Source organism: Callorhinus ursinus, unplaced genomic scaffold (genome assembly GCF_003265705.2).
Source record: "Callorhinus ursinus isolate GAN/ISIS: 27379988/994484 unplaced genomic scaffold, GSC_fseal_2.0 scaffold9, whole genome shotgun sequence".
Lineage (NCBI taxonomy): Eukaryota > Metazoa > Chordata > Mammalia > Carnivora > Otariidae > Callorhinus > Callorhinus ursinus.
The window spans coordinates 5,523,642-5,536,307 of NW_027397071.1; the positions used below are offsets into that span (position 1 = coordinate 5,523,642).

General features: G+C 41.0%; 1 non-coding gene across 1 annotated transcript; it reads left to right on the plus strand.

The window, feature by feature from the left end:
* The first annotated feature begins 11,630 nt into the window (after positions 1–11,630).
* LOC112824694 (U6 spliceosomal RNA) lies at positions 11,631–11,737 on the plus strand. The gene has a single exon (XR_003208497.1). It is a non-coding gene; the product is annotated as a U6 spliceosomal RNA (small nuclear RNA).
* Positions 11,738–12,666: the final 929 nt, after the last annotated feature.

Here is a 12,666-nt window from a genome sequence, read left to right on the forward strand (position 1 = left end):
TTGAGCCTCACATTGGGTGTAGAGGTTACTTAAATAGATAAAACCTCAAAAAAATACTCATTAATTGAAGAAATAGGGGACTTTGTTGCTCTTCCTGAACAAAATCTCATTATGGAAAAGACAAGTTTAAGATTATACAATAGAAATTATCCAGGATGCTTGGAGTGACCCTAATTCCTGCTCTGTTGGACCGAAATGACCATTCCTCCCCACATGTCCATATTAGTTAAGTGACTTTTCCTAGAACTAGTTTTTCAAATGATATTGAGTGTAACTTTGGGTAGTAATACTACCTTACAGTAAGTAAATATCCAAGTTCATACGACGGTGTGGAGGTAGACACCAGTTAATTTGGGCTTTAGAGAATCTGGTTGTACCCCTATAATTGTGAGCCAGCAGAAAAGTGAATGTATTTTCAGGTTCTTGGAGGAATTTGTAGAAGTGAATATTTTTTTCTCTGAGACTCATCTCCACGCTGGTGCTCCTGATGGAAGAGCCCCGAATGGTAGAAGTTCTTTAACTGTATAAGGATGCTCTAGTTCAGCAGCGGATGGCAGCATCTGTGTCTAATCTTGCATCCTCAGCACCTAATGTAGAGCAGGCACAGTACAGGCGGCTTGGGGAGCAAATGAATGCAAGAACAAATGACTAGATGGAGACTGGTTTAGGCTGTGACAGCACCATGCCGCACTCTCTAAGCAGGGGAGAAGCAATAAGCGGACAAATTCTCTTCAATTAACATGAAGGAGATCACACGGGTCTTTTTTCACATTCCTGGTAGCAGGCAGGGGTCAAGACACTTGACTCAGACAGGATCAATCATAAGTTTTTCCTGGCTTGAGATGCAAACTTTGGGAAAGGTGCTCGCCTCTTCACTCTTGAGTTGCCAAATGAAAAGATGTGACTTCTGGGTGGCTGTGCCCGCTGGTTACCTGGAGAAAGCAGTGTGGGTAGTAGGTAAGAATGTAGCTAACCCACAAAATGAGGAATGGAGAGCTGGTAGTGGAGAGAGATGGCACCTGAACTTTGGAACCAGCTGTTCTTATAGTCCTGGTGCTTTAGGAGGAGCTGGTTAGGTGGCCCAACAATCTTTAGCTTAAGCTATTTGAACTGAGTTTCTGTCACCTGCAACCAATTGGCTCTAGATAATTATTTTGCATCTTTGATTATCAAGTCATGAACATACACTCTTTTTATAAAATAAGAACCCCCCCCCCACAAAAGTGAACGTACACATATCCACAGACCCATACCTAGGTCAAGGGCTCCATTTCCCTGATTTCTGTGATAAGGACAGTGAGCTCAGGGATCATCCTCACTTGGCTTCATTACCCAGGTTTGTAAATTCCAATCTGGGGAGTGGGCAGGAATCAGATAGCCGCTGCTAAATGCCACTATATCTTTGTAGAGAGATGATGGCTAATCTTCTGTAAAATCCAAATTGAACAAATTTGAGGACAAACAAACCAGAAAGCTGCCATCTAGAATCTTCTTCCTTTGTATGGGAAAGCTTCCTGACTTGATGGCCTTAGTAAACAGCTTTGGAATCTTCCCACTCACGACAGCACTTGTCTTTTTATTTTCTTAATGAAGAATGTTGAGGAATAGAAGTTTTAAACTTTGTTCATCTTCTTCCAAATGTCTTTGGCTCTTACAGGTCTTTTGCATTTCTATATAAACTTTGGAATGAACTTGTAGATTTCTACCAAAAAAGTGTGCTTTTTAAAAAATTCAGATTGCACTGAATCTAGGATCAATTTGGGAAGACATGACATCTCAACAATGTTGAGTCTTTTGATCCATGATTTATTTAGATCTTTCATTTCTTTTTTTTAAAGATTTTATTTATTTATGTATTTGAGAGAGTGAGTGAGCATGAGAGAGAGAGAAAGAGAAAGAGCACAAGCAGAGGGGAGGGGTAGAGTGAGAGGCAGACTCCCTGCTGAGCAGGGATCCTGATGTGGGACTGGATCTCAGGACCCTGAGATCATGACCTGAGCCTAAGGTAGATGCTTAACCGACTGAGCCACCCAGGCACCCTAGATCTTTCATTTCTTTCTGCAATGTTTCATAGTTTTCAGTGTACAGGACTTACACATATTTTGTTAACTTTATCCATTGGTATCTTAAACTCTTGATACTATGTTTAAGTGGTATTTTAAAATTCCAATTCTCAGTTATTCATTGCTATTTATAGAAATAGATTTGATTTTTGAATATGTATCTCATATCCTGCAACATTGCTAACGTCACTTATTATCTCGGGAAACTTTTAAGGTAGATTTCTTAGGATTTTCCATATGCATGAACATGTCATCTGTGAAAGAGGTAATTTATTTCTTCCTTTCTAATTTGTATGCTTCTTCGTTATTTTTCTTTTTTGATTGCACTAGTTTGGAATTCTAGCATAATGGTGAATAGAAGAAGTGAGAGTGGACATCTTTGTTTTGTTTCTGATATTTGAGTATGTTGTTAGCTGTAGGTTTTTCATAGATGCACTTTATCAGGTTGAGGAAGTTTTCCTCTATTCCTACTTTGTTATTTTTTAAAATCATGTATGGGTGTTAAATTTTGTTAGATGTTTCTTCTGTATCTATTGAGATGATCATATAGTTTTTTCTTTAATTATGTTAACATGCTAAATTACAGTTTGATTTTTGAATGTTAAACCAATTTCGCATTCCTAGGATGAGCCCCACTGGTCATAGTGTATTAATTTTAAATTGTTATTGAATTAAATTTGCTAATATTTTATTAAGAATTTTTACCTTGGGGTACCTGGCTGGCTCAATTGGTAGAGCATGTGGTTCTTGATATTGTGGTCATGAGTTTGGGCATAGAGATTACTTTAAAAAAAAAAAGAATTTTTACATTTATGTTCATGAGGGATATTGGTCTATAGTTTAACTTTCTATCTTTTTCTGTTTTTGATATCAAGGTGATGTTGGCCTCATAAAATGAGACGGGAATTGATTTTTTTCCTCCATTTTTTTTTCCTGAAAGAGTTTGTATAGGATTGGCTTTTCTTTTTCTTTCTTTCTTTCTTTCTTTCTTTCTTTCTTTCTTTCTTTCTTTCTTTCTTTCTTTCTTTCTTTCTTTCTTCTTTCTTTCTTTCTTTCTTTCTTTCTTTCTTTCTTTCTTTCTTTTCTTTCTTCTTTCTTTCTTTCTTTCTCTCTTTCTTCTTTCTTTCTCTCTCTCTCTTTTTCTTCTTTCTTTCTTTCTTTCTTTTGATTTTATTTATTTATTTGTCAGAGAGAGAGAGCACAAGCAGGGGGAGAAGCAGGTAGAGGGAGAAGCAGGCTCCCTGTCGAGCAAGGAGCCTGATGCAAAACTCGATCCCAGGGCCCTGGGATCATGACCTGAACCCAAGGCAGATGCATAAACGACTGAGTCACCCAGCCATCCTGACATTATTTCTTTCCTAAATGTTTGAAAGAATTCACCATTTGACCTGGAGTTTTCATTATGGGAAGATTTTAGTTATAAATTACTTTTCTTTGATGTAGATATTTTCATATTTTCTATTTTTCTTGTGTCATTTTCATAACGTATAGTTCTCAAAATTTTTTTCCCTTTCAACTAAGTAGTCAAATTAATTGGCACATAGGTGTTTGTAATATCCCTTTGTTATTTTTTAAATGTCTTTAGGATCTATAGTGATATCACCTCTTTCATCTTTCACGATATTGGTAATTCTCTCTCCCTCTGGAGTTGGATTATTAGAGTGAATGATGTGGGAAGATAGGAAGTAGGAAGTGGCAGACACAGGATGAGAATGCTTGCAATTGTAAGCATGGGGGGGTGCAGTTATGGGTAACAACAAGGAATACAGCCACGTGAGTGGGTGGCTGAGGTGTGGTTGAAGACAAAGTCATTTCAGAAGAGGAGGTCAAGTTGCTGAGAGGCCAGAGTGTTGGAAGGAAATCTGAGAATAATAATGGGAGGAGTAGTGGGGAAGAAGACAGTGAGCCTGGTGTGAGAGGAAACCCTGGGAAGTATATTCTGGCATGAGAGTCAAAGGAGCTGGGCAAGGAGTGGGGATCTTAGGGAAGGCGTGGGGAACAATGCCTGGAAATGATAATGAGATGTGAGGAAGACTCTTCCCCTCTCCAAGGCCCAGAGGGAAAGCTTCAGAGGAGGTCCTGTTCTCAGGTAGAGCCAGGTATCCACCACTGCAGGAAGGTGAACCAGCTGTTCAGAGAAGAGGTGAGGATCTATGGTTGATGGCTGAGGGCAGCTGAGTCCCAGTGGACACAGGGGAAGAATTGAGGATGGGAGTGTGAAAAAAGGGAATGTATCACCTACAGGAGGATGGGAATCTGGGTTCTTAGGGGGTGATCTGGGGTCTTGGCTCTGTGTGGTCAAGGCCAGGAAGGATGGTGGCTTGGTGGGATCCACCCTGCTGGCACTGTGCTGGGGAGCCTGTGAATGTCAAGGGGAGCTAGCTCTTGGGTCTCCCTGCTGGTGGCGGAGTTAATGAACATTTGCACTGCTTGCTGGCGTTAAATGCTGTCCTCCTTGTTTCTCCTATTTGCTTTCTGTCACAGACATTAAAAATATATATTAGTCTTCATTTTGTCTTTGAGATCTCCCAGAGAGAAAGATAGGAAATTAATGAGGTCTCAGTGTGCCCAAAAACATTCACTGATGACACACATCATGACCATCCTTACCTTCCTGCCTCAGATTATCCCACCCAGGAGATGGTCTCTTGCCAGGCTGGCACCCACTGCAGACCTGTTTTCTGGCTGGGACTGGCCTGTCTCACTTTCCTGTAGTTGGTCTTGTCTGTCTGCACCTTCCCTTCGTGTCCCATAAATAATAAGTCCACAGACTGATATGTGTATTCCTGCAGGACACAAGCCCTGTCCCTTCTCCTCCCATAATGACTGCATCATCCTGAAACTCAGTAATTTACACTAATTCTACATGGTCCTCCCTGACATTGATCCAGACATTCCTAGCTCCTTGGTCCAGCGGTCCCAGTCTACAAGGGGGGGGGTTCCCCCAACTGTTCTCACTAGACCTTTTAGATGCAGGTTTGAGAGGACACCACTCAAGAGTTTCCCAGATTCCCACCACTTCTGGGGAAGGCTTCCAACCTCTTTCTCTGATCTTACCTCACTTTTTATGTTAGGTTTCACTGGGGGCAATTCACTCTTTCTGATCTAGTAACATGTAAAACACATTTCTCCATTTCCATCATTTTCTTTATGTTAACCTATCCGATCTTCTGAGATCTCAACTTTCCTTTGAAGGAAATCTGTCTCTTTCTATAGTTTACTTGGTCTTTATTTTTGTTTTCATCACTCCTCTATTCATGTCCTGAGTATAAGAATGAGGCATGTTTTTCAAATTACTTTACTTCTTCCTTGATTTCTTGAGGAAATCTGATCCCTATAGTCAGAAGATTTCATAACACGATTTTTATATTACCTTCTTATTCTTTGATTTTGAAATAATTTCATTGAACTATTTTTCTAACACAAGAAGATGCTATATTGTCTTTAAAGTAAGATTCTTCATTCATCTTGGTTCTTTCAGTAATAAACTGTCACTCTACAATGGGTGAAGCCACAGTTTGGGTCTCTGAATCTCCAAGCCATACTTGGGGTTTATGTCAACAAATCAGAGCTAACTCGGGACCACATGGAGCCTCTTGAGCCTGTGGCAATGCCACAGAAGTTAAGTTTGGTACTTTCACAATCTAGTCTTTTGGCACCGAGGGCAATTTGAAACGGTCTATAAGAGACCCAAATGCAGGGCAGCTGATCTTGTACTTGTTTGTGTATGCCTGGTGCAACAATTTAAAGCTGAAACCACGTGGATGCTCTACAGTGATAGGTGTCTTAGCTATGTCAGCGCGTGTGAGGAAATGAGGACCCCACGCCCTGTGGCTTTGGTATAAACTGGCACAACCATCCTGGAGAGCAAAGTTGTTGTACTTGGTGAAATTAAGTGTTCATCTACCCTTCAACACAGTAGCTGCTTTCCAGAGAAATTCTCATGTAAGGAAATACTGAAGCATTGTTCCTGGTGAGGAGCTGGAAGCAACCAAGCACCCTCCATTAAGGGATGGGTAAGTCAAGTGCAGCCTAAGAAATACAAGCCTGCTGCTAGATGCTACATGCTAAAATGAGATGATTATAATGCAACATGGATGCATCTTCAAATCACAGGGTTGAATGAAAAAAGAAAGAGAATGAGCTTCTAGCACAATACTATATGCAGCTTAAAATCATATACATGAGGGGTGCCTGGGTGGCTCAGTGGGTCAAGTGTCTGCCTTCAGCTCAGGTCAGGAACCCGGGATCCTGGGATGGAGCCCCGCATCGGGCTCCCTGCTCGGTGGGGAGCCTGCTTCTCCCTCTCCCCCTCCCCCTGCTTGTGTTCCCTCTCTCGCTGTGCCTTCCTCTGTCAAATAAAGAAATAAAATAATAAAAGTCATATACATGAAGCTCACTTCATATTTTACAAGCATATTTATATTTCCAAGGACATATAGCAAATACTGTAGAATGGGTTTGTTTTGGGGAGGAGGGAGTGAGAGCAGAAATCAGAGATTGTAGTAAACTTGTCTTTTTATTCTTTTTTTTTTTTTTAAGATTTTATTTATTTATTTGACAGAGAAAGAGAGAGAGAGTTCACAAGCAGGGGGAGAGGCAGAGGAAGAGGGAGAAGCAGGCTCCCAGCTGAGCAGGGAGCCCGATGCGGGGCTCGATCCCAGGACTCTGGGATCATGACCTGAGCCGAAGGCAGCCACTTAACCAACTGAGCCACCCAGGCACCCCTTGTCTTTTTATTCTGATGTTTTGACATTGGGGCCTTGCTGACCCCAGGGCTAGCTATTTAATTGCTAGCGAGAGCAAACAACTCACCAGGGAGTGTACCTTTCATATGCAAATCAACTAATCCAGACCTCTGGTCACACAGGGGTTAGCTCCCGGACAGCTAGCGACCTTCCCTACTCCCCAGGGCCTCTTGCAATTCTTCAAACTAGTCGGTCCTGTGCCTGCTGACCCAGCTTGCCTTGCTTTCCCATGAAAACCACAACGAAGACTCTTGCCTACGTTGTCCCTCTGCTCCCTCTGCCTCCTGACCAACGCCGGTGCCTTCCTGTTTGGCCCTGTATGGCATGGCGTGCCTCCTGTTTTTAAGGATCTGTGAGTACAAAACTTTTTCCTTTATGATAGTAATTTCCATGTCTGTGTATCCTACCATATCTGATTAAATAAACCTCAGGTAAATTTTAAAACAGGGATAAATAAAACGAAGAGCAGAGAGGGGTCTTGCTTGGACCGTTGTGAAAATGAGTCATGTAAAGGAAAGCTTCTTGCATCTCCTGTCCCCTCACATTACCTCAAGACTGCACTCTAAATTTGTGTTTTTCCCACATCAAGCAATTCTCAGGTTCTCCAGACACCAGATGGGTGTCCGATAATTCAGTTCAGCTCTGACACTGTCGACCTGGAGATAGTGTCGGATCCCACAGGTTATGGCTCAGTCCCACAAGACTGCCCCCTGCCCCCTCCCTCACTTCAGACACCAATTGTAAGTCCAGGTTGTAGCTTATGCTTCTGACTGATTTGCTGTGAATGGGAAGTTCCCATAATCTCCTCCTCAGTTTCCATTAATTTGCTAGAGCAGCTCCTAGAACTCAGGAAAACATGTTACTTACTAGATTACCAGTTTATTATAAAAGGATATAAGTCAGGAACGGCCAGTTGGAAGAGATGCCTGCGACAAGATATGAGGGAAGGGGGTGCAGGCTCCCAGGCCCTCCCTGGGCCCCACTCTCCCAGCACCTCCACGTGTTCACCAACTGGGAAGCTCTCTGAGCTCGGTCCTTTTGGGTTTTTATGGACACTTCATTACAGAGGTGTGATTGCTCAAATCATTGACATTAGGGGTTAACTCAACCTCCAATCCCTGTATCTTTCCTGGAGGTTGGGGGTTGGAGCTGAAAGTACCAACCCCCTAATCACGTGGTTGGTCTCCCTGGCAACCAGCCTCCTTCCTTTGGGACTTTCTGAAAGTCACCCTATTAACCTAAACTCTGGTATGGTTGAAAGGGGCTTATTATAAATAACAAGAGACACCTTATCACTTGGGAAATTCCAAGGGTTTTAAGGAGCTCAGTGCCAGGGGAGGGGGACAAAGACCAAATACATATTTCTTCTTATAAACCACAGTATCACAGGTCATGAACTGAGAAGTATGATTAAGTCAAACTTCTGCACCCAAGAACCCAAAGAGAACACCACCACCAAAGAAACCCCCCAAAGCAGGTCCTAACTCCATTCTCTGCAATGTGCTTGTCCTGATGCTTGGAAGCAGATTGTCCAGAGCTCACCAGGTAAGCCAGTGGTTCTAGCTATGTTCCTGCAACACTAAGTTTGGGTTAAATTCCTTTCCTGCAGGATTCCTCAGAGTCTTTGGTATAGTGGACATCTCCAGGAGGGCCACATAATACGAAGCATTTCTGAAACATACTTTTTGGGAAGGATTTATTTTTGTGTCAATCTAGTGTTCCGTGAATCCCAGTTTGAAGACTGGTGTGCTAGAGGAGGATACACTGATGCATGAAATGAACTCAAATTGTGGGGACTTCAGGAAGTCATCTGGCCAATCTTCAGCTTTCATTAAGGGAGGTGTTATAACACATACATTGACGCAACTCAAGATACATACAAAACTGGAAAGACCAAACTAGGACCTTGGTCTTCCATTACGCAGGAAGGATAGCATTCAATCACATGATGGCATTCTAGCCTATTTTCGCTAAGTGCATTTTATGGTATATTTGTGACAAAATTTCTGATTTTTTGAACACAATAAATACAGACTAGTTAGCTTATATGGTCAGAAGTTAACCTGTCTTTACACAAATGCCCTAAACTGTAAGCTCAATCAGAGTTAAATATTCACCTTTATGGACACTCTTCTGTTTGTCATTTCTCTACTGATAATGATCCCCACGTCATATTTTGGAGGTTAACTTTCTATTTTTTTTCATTTCTATCTGCTTGGGATAATCCCAAAGACAAGAAGACTTACATTGAAATATTAGTCCTATCCACAGCAATAACTCACTGTTTTCTTAAGTTTTGGGGAAAAAAGAAATTATCAGGAAAATCCTATATGAATGTCAGAATTAGTGGCATTAATACATGTGAAGTGCTTGGAACAGTACTTAGCACAAAATGAATGCTATATAAAAATGTTTGTTACATGGATGAAATAAAGCAAGTCATCTAGTCTCCGGTGAATACAAATTCCACAGGGGATGCTGAGAGAATAGGCAGTTTTCTCCTTATTAGAGTAAAGAAAGAAGTAAGAATCATTCGATTCTGAGTTTATATTTTTTTTTCAACCAAGGAGAAAACTCCCAACAATCCCAAAGCTTCAAATAAAATGAGTTTCCTTGAACAAGACTAGCTATTACTTGGACAGAAAAATCAAATGGTTTTCATTACTCACCGCCAGAGTAACCACATGATTCAAGAGTATAAATATTGCCTATTAATAGTGAGTTGCCGCCCGGCTCTCTTATTTTGAAGATGTTGGCTCAGCCAGCTTTACAAACCACATCTTCCAAAGAAGTTACATTTTTTTTTCCATTTGTCTGAATTGACATTGGGTGGGGAGCTTCTGGAATTTACCTTATAAAATCTTGTAAGCTGCGTCCTACATATCTTCCTCAGTAAATTCTAGCCCAAGACTCCTCGGTTCTTGACTGTTGTATGTTTACGGCGTAACTAGAGATTGAGAGAGAAGAAAACTCCAGGGGTCATGTTCTGTACAAATATAAAGATTTATGGAATGTTGAAAAACTGGACTGGGAATATAAAAATCATCATGTAAATCAGTTATTTCCGTTATTTTCACTTTCACCTGGGAACTTTGTTTGACACCCTAAGACTTTTGATGACAAGTTTTAATATAGAGATGTTGGGAGACGGGGAGGCAAGGTTTGATGAATATTTTATTCTGCACCCAAAAAAGGCATTTTTGAACCACCAATTCTTTCTGTGAGGAAAAAAAATCTGCTTTACCAAAGGAAACATATTTCAGAGAGAATAATTTAGGGATTCCAGGGACCTCAGAAACCATGAAAAGAAGCAAAACAGAGTTGTATAGTGACCACAAAGCCCCTCATTGCCTTGGAGAGAAAATAGCAAATGCATTTGGTAAGGAAAATCAATTTTAATATGTCAAGTTTTACCTCTGTGCATCTTGCTTATTTTTTTTTCATGTTTAATGTTTTATGGAGCGAGTCCTGCAAAAAAAGTCTTTCTTATGTGCAGATTTCAAAAGCCTTTAAGGAGAGAGTAGTCTTCTGTCCCACAAATCTAGGGCCAACATTCCATTTCTCATACGATACCAAATGTGCTTTGTAATTTAAAGAAGTTTAGAATTTGTGTAGCTCTTCTTAAACATAAATGAGATATAGTCTTAAAACTAGGGATTTGCAATCTTTTTTGGAGATGGCACACTCAATTGGTTGATTTGGTATCTCTGTCTCATGCCATGCCACTTAAATCCTTCATTGAAATGCTGATATTTTTCAAGTTTGGTTGGTTTGGATAGTCCCCCTTGATGGGCGATTAAAAAAACTTCATTGCGTGCTGCCTGGGTAGCTCAGTCGTTAAGCGTTTGCTTTCTGCTCACGTCATGATCCCAGAGTCCAGGGATCGAGGCCCCTGTCCGGCTCCTTTCTCCGCGGGGAGCCTGCTTCTCCCTCTCCCACTCCCTCTGCTTGTGTTCCCTCTCTCGCTGTGTCTCCCTCTGTCAAATGGATAAAATCTTAAAAAAACAAAAACAAAACAAAAACACTTCATTGCAATTGTTGCTTATATCCCGAGTAGTTCCAAGATTAAAACTGGATAGGACTGAGCTACTTAAAATCAAGACTTTCCCTACTTATTCGCATTGGGGATCTGATTGTGGGTATTCTGGTTCTTCATTAGCAAAACTATTTCAACTGAACTTCAAGTGCAGAGCTATTCTGTCTGAACATTTCTGCTCTACTGGAGACTTTTCCCTCCCTTTAAAATCTTGTGCTACTATTTTGACTTTTAACAGCAACAAGACATTTGTAATATTTTTTTAAAGCCTTAAAAAGTAAGATTTTCCCTTGATTCTAAGACTCCCTTAATCAATTAATGGAAACTTATTGGGGAACTGTACTTCTCAAATATGAGATATTCTCCCAATTTCAGAAAAGTTAAATTGTGGGGAATAAAGTATGTCTTATAAAAAATATGGTGTATGTACCGACATGGAAACATGTTCGAGATATATTTTTAAGTCAAAGAAGCAAGTTGCAGGGCAGTATGTTAGCCCGTATAACCGACAGGCCCCATATGTACACAGTGGAAGTATATTCTTGTTCACATTGGCTAGCCTTAGTCAGATGACCACATCGACCTGTAAAGCATGCTGGGAAATGTATTCTCCATGTGCTCTCAGGAGGAAGAGAGAACACAAATTTTATTCTAGCTGTCTCTAATACATGTGTTTATGCATGTATGTATGTATGTGTTCATGTGTCTTATCTTCCTTAAATATATGGAAATGTTGGCTGTGTTAGTCAAGGTTCTCCAGAGAAACAGAACAAACAGGGGCTTGTGCTCCCTTTGGCAGCACATATACTAAAATTGGAACAATACAGAGAAGATTAGCATAGCCCCTGCATAAGGATGACTTGCAAATTCATGAAGCATTCCATAAAAAACAAAAACAAAAAATATATATACATATATAATTTCTTATGAGGAATTGACTCACGCAGCTATGAAGGTGAGAAGCCCCACGATCTGCCATCTGTAAGCTGGAGACCAAGGAAATCCTGTGATGTAATTCTGTCTGAGGCTGAAGGCTGGAGAACCAAGGGAGCTCAAGATGGTGTAAATGCTAGTCTGGGGGCAGGAAAAGATGAAATGGGATGTCCCAGCTCAACAGTGGAGCAGAAAAAAAAAAAAAAAGGGAGGCAAATTCCTGCTGCTTCTACCTTTTCCTCTATTCAGGCCCTCAGTGGATTGGATGGTGCCCACCCACATTAGAAGGACAATTTACTGAGTCCGTGGATTCAAATGCTAATCTCATCTGGAAGTGTCCTCACATAGAAAGATGGAATAGAAATGAATGGAATTACCTATCATGACTTCCTCAAGCTGATGGAATAGAGGAAACTTTTTATTGTTTAGTAATGTCTTCAAAAATATATATTACTTTTGGAAGCAGAAAAAAATTGGTTGTTTGTTCAATAATGTAGAAGGCTGTAAGGACCCAGCAGTGAAAGGGAAAGACCTATCTGCAGTTCCTGAGGCTTGGCATCTGGTTACGACTGCAAACATGTTCACTTATTTTCAGGCACTTGTTTTTCTGGTCACTGTTGATTCGGAAGGAAATATCAGGGTTAGTCTTCCTTCAAACTCATTAAGGTTAGGAGCCACCTACTCCTAGTTCAGTGATCTTAGACAAGTCACTTATCCTAGGATTTTTCAACCTCAGCACAATCAACCTTTGGGGTCAGATAATTCTCTGTTGTGGAGCCGTCCAGGGTGCTGTAGGATGTGCAGCACCACCCCTGCCTCCTCAGCCTGGGTGCCAGGAGCACACACAACCCCCTCCCCCAGTTGTGACAGCCAAAATGTCTTTAGG